Source organism: Ischnura elegans, chromosome 5 (genome assembly GCF_921293095.1).
Source record: "Ischnura elegans chromosome 5, ioIscEleg1.1, whole genome shotgun sequence".
In the NCBI taxonomy this organism is placed as follows: Eukaryota; Metazoa; Arthropoda; class Insecta; order Odonata; family Coenagrionidae; genus Ischnura; species Ischnura elegans.
In genome coordinates, this window is record NC_060250.1 from 134,522,195 (window position 1) to 134,527,029 (window position 4,835).

A 4,835-nucleotide genomic window follows, 5' to 3' on the forward strand; every position below is an offset into this window, starting at 1 on the left:
CTGGTGGAGTAGAACCCCCAACTCTTTTCAAAAAATCAATCTGAAATAAAAATTATTATATTAGGGATAATTCATTGAACCAAAGGCTATACATATCCACTATGACAATTTCACATGAAGAATACTGGGTGTCCCATTTATCTTGACCACCCGAAATAACTTTTTGTCCAGATGGAAATTCAAAAATGTGTCATGCAAATGTCCATTAGCCGTCAGGGGGACATTAATCAGCATTATTGCCTTCCTTTTAGCTTTGTTAATTACAAAGATATGAACAGCGGTACGTCTTTTTAAAATGGCACCCTATATTTTTTATTTGGCAGTTCATTTCCTCTCCTTAAGATTTATTCAAAAATGTAGCTCAGTGGACCATTAACATAAACACAGTGTTATGAAAAATGACTGACTCAATAGCACTTAGTGCAGGTAGGTGGGTATTGGAACTACTCCACCAGTCATTCATAAAAAATATAGCGTGCCATTTAAAAAAGACATACCACTCTTCAAATCTTTGTAGAAACAAAGATACAAGGAAGGCAGTCATGCTGATTCATGTCCCCCTGAGGGCTTATGAACGTTTGCTTGACACATTTTTGAATTTCCATCTAGACAAAAAGTTATTTCGGGTGGTCAAGATAAATGGGATACCCTGCATAATCGGAATCAAGATCAAACAGTCTGCTTGCTTAGGAGAAAACAATATTAGGGAGGCAACGCATCTCAAAGTCTTTGATCACTCTATTGAGAAGTGCTTCAAGCAAATATAAAGTAAGATGAATGTAAACCATGTCCTATACTGGGCTGGGTAGTAATAATATTACCACAGATAAACTGATATTCACTTTATCATTATGGCCCAATGGTTTTATCCCTGAGTAATGTGCACAAATAGACTTGCCTCCAACAACTCAAATCCCACTACTTATCCCCTCTTTAACAAAATCGCAGTAACATCTTTCACTACAAAAAATTCTCAAAAATGAGACAAAATTAATTGAAATTTTTTCTTTTAATAACAATTGCCTGATTGGAACTTTGATCCAAAATTTTTTACATCATCATGAAGAGGTTTTTCACATGAAGCTACACTTGAACCCACTACACCACAGATCATGTACCCATGCATGATGTGCATCACTTTACATATTACTGTAGATTTATTAAAGACTATAATTCAGTAACATATGTACCAAACCTGTACTTACAAATTTATTTCTGATATTTGAGTTCTCCAATTCATTCTCAAAATCTATGACTAGGGTCAAATGCTGAAAAGGTAATTGCTCAAATAAATTCTCTTCAACCTTCTCATTGCTTTTCCCAGCAATTTCGTTAAGCCTAATCAGTACTTCTTGCTGATTTTGCAGCACCTGATTCGTTTTTCGTTCCATTTCTAGTTGCCATTCTATTAGAGAAAAATGCAAGCAGAAATAAATAACTGTGAATATTTTCCATTTGTAATTTATGTCTATAATTAAGCAATACTTCATTTTCCACCTTACCTAAACTGCAACTAGCCATGGGCGATTGTGATAATTGCGCTTGCACAATAAACATACAATTTCATCAACAGTACGCTTTGGATTTCAGTGCAACGATAACATCTGATTAGTTATTAACGTTTAACTCAAGTCAACCAATATCTACGTCGGCAACACATTCAATAAATCCACTTGGTAAAAAATGGTTCACAATAAAATGAATAAACTCTGCCTAATATGAATAGTAATAACATCTACTCACACGTTTAGCGGTTGATACCCATCCGAGGAATCTGGAAGAATTTCACAAAAGACAAACAAAACACCGCACATTTGGATGATCATTTATTCGCAACTCAATGCAGATAACAGCAACTACATTCCCGTGACAGTAATACACAGTGAATACACAAATCACTAGTCACATGTAGCCGGCAGACATCTTGAATGTTTTGTATCGTTGGTAATCGACTTCCGACTATATCGATTGCAGTCGATAGATCGATATTTGTAAATCACGGGCGGTAGTTCCAAAATCGGAAAACTCTGCACTGATGACTTGAGAGATATCTACTTCTGGGAGAAATAATCAGCTCCTGCACGATTAAGAAATTGTACATTCATATAATTTATGTTATTTACGATATACAGTGTGTCCCAAAAAGAATGACCCGATTTTAAATAAGATTATTTATAAGGAAGAAGGGCTTAACATAAACATATTGTATACTAAATTACTCACAAAAGACAAAATTTTATAAAAAACCATCATAAATGTTCAATATGCCCTCCATTGGCTGCGCGGACGACATCTAGTCGATAGCTGAATTCATCCCAAACAGAGTGTAAGGTGTCTTCTGTCACTGAAGCTACAGCAGCTGATATTCCTGTTTTTTGTTCATCAATGTCACGAGGAAAGGGAGGAACAATTAACATGCTGTTTAACATTCCCCAAAAGGAAAAAATCGCATGGTGTTATGTCAGGGGGCCTAGGAGGCCAAGAGTGTAAAGCCTGTTCTCGCGGTCCTGTACGTCATCTTAGCGTGTGTAAATAAGCAGTCAGCGAGACTGACTGCTTATTTATACCTTATTGTTAGACCTAATTGTTATGCCAATGGTCTAAGGGTTGTACGCTCCACATAAGCCCTCGTAGTGACGTTCAGCGGATTTTTCTAAAACTCTAAACAATTCCGATCACATCTGGCGCTGTTTCGCTTGCCTAGTGACATTTGTTTCAATATTATTACAAGTTAAAATCAGGTCATTCTTTTTGGGACACACTGTATTTTACATAATGTCCATTGAATGTCATTCTATGGCCTCCATATGGATGTCCCAGTTGTGACCTTAATTGGATGTCATTCGAATGACATCCAATGGATGCCCCAATAGGGACCTTCACAGGATGTCCTTTAAATGGCATCCAATAGGCATCCAAAGGACGTCCATAAGAGACTTATGGATGTCGGGATGTCAAATGGACGTCCATTGGACACCATGCAGTGGCTGGGTAATGGCTGCACCACTGAACAATATTACAAATCCAGTAATGGACTTACGATCGGAAGGGTCAGCATCAACATATATGTTTCAACCAGTCAAAACCAATTCATCAACCAGTAAAAGTTTATAAACTTTTACTGGTTCACTTCCTTTCTTATAAGATAGCTTATATCCCTCAGTTCTCTTTATGTATGCTTTAACTCCCTCCAATTCTTAAGACTAGGGTTTACACAATGCTGACTGAGTTTACAAGTGACGTATGATGGATCTGGCTTCGTGTTATTGGACAGATACAACAAGTTACCTATGGCCTTCCGATACAAATAGTTATCACATGGTTCATCATCACCTTCTTGCGTTACCTTCCCCTGCATAGGGTAATGGTGTTGACACTCATTTGCACTCAAACCTTCCAAAGTTTGATAGACATTTCTGTATGAAATCATGCTGATGAACACTCATAACATTTATGGATGGTCTATTTTCATTTAGAGAAAGAAATTGTGACATATCATCTAACATTCTCACATGCACACGGTCCGACAATAGGTTTTTAAACCATTCAATCTTGTCTGGGTTTCCCCATACACCCAAATCATCAACATAAAGTCCCACAATTATGTCACTCTTGATATTTTTGTAGACACATGGATCACTAATCAATGGTCTTAAGGACAAGCTCTTAAGAATCTCATTAATACAAAAGTACCATGCACGTCCTGCTTGTTAAAGTCCATACAGCCCTTTCAACAATTTACAAACATAGTGTTTTCTATCTTTATTCTTTTCCTCAAAATATAAGGGTTGCTCCATATATATTTCTTCTGCTAGTTCACTATTCAGATATGCAGACTCCACATCTATGTGCTCATGTGACCAACCTTTTTCTACTGCTAGTGACATGAGAACTCTAATGGTTTTGCGTTTCACTACAGGGCTAAATGTCTCTTGAAAATCAATACCCGGAATTTGGGAAAATCCCCTAGCGACCAACCTTGCCTTAAACCGATCTATGGTGCCGTCGGATTTCCTCTTCATTTTAAGCACCCACTTACACCGAACTACATTATTATTTTATGGACTTTTAACTACAATCCAAATATTTTTCTCAACTAAATTTGCAATTTCCTCATTCATTGCCTGTAACCATTTATCTGATTTATCACTGTTTAAAGCATCCTTTACATCAGGTTCATCTGAAACACTAAGCCTCTGAGAAAAGTTACATCCTATACAATTCACACATTGCTCATGCTTTCTCTGATTACGGATTCCTTTGATCTGCGTAAGGGTATTTACAATCCATCAGCAGTAGGAAACTCATTTTCATCATTGGTTAGATCTTGTTGATTTACTTCTGGTAATACATTTACGTCATCCCCTCCTGAATCATGCATAATATCATCATATCCATATGTGCCACCTTCATACAAATTCAAATCCTGAAATCGTTCTGCATCACCAGACATTACATCTTCATCATGATCAGACAATTGACCCACAACAATTGGCGTAAATGCCTCCCCAAAGGTTTCCCTGAATGGAAATTTTTCTTCATCGAAAACTACATGGTTGTGTTGTTGCCGTAAAAATAAGTAAACTCCGTTCCGGGTTTCGGCCTCTTTATTGAGTAGCCAACAAGCAACTTTACACTGTCTGGTTTTACAGCAAAATAACCCCCGTCTGCCGCAAGACACGGCCTTTTATATCCGTCGCTCCCGCAGCTCCGCGACCTCGGCGCCCGCTGTCTATCCGGGGTTGTCATTGAATGGGGCCTCCGCGACGAACCCGCCACATCTCTCCTTCTGAAAAAACACTAAATAAAACAGGGAAAGGAACAGGGAAATGGGT

General features: G+C 37.7%; 1 long non-coding RNA gene across 1 annotated transcript; it reads right to left on the minus strand.

Annotated features, from left to right (window-relative positions):
• On the minus strand, positions 1-2,034 carry LOC124159896. Its single transcript, XR_006865058.1, has 3 exons — positions 1,744-2,034; positions 1,206-1,405; positions 1-40 (listed from the first exon to the last, which is right to left on the minus strand). It is a non-coding gene; the product is annotated as an uncharacterized LOC124159896 (long non-coding RNA).
• Positions 2,035-4,835: the final 2,801 nt, after the last annotated feature.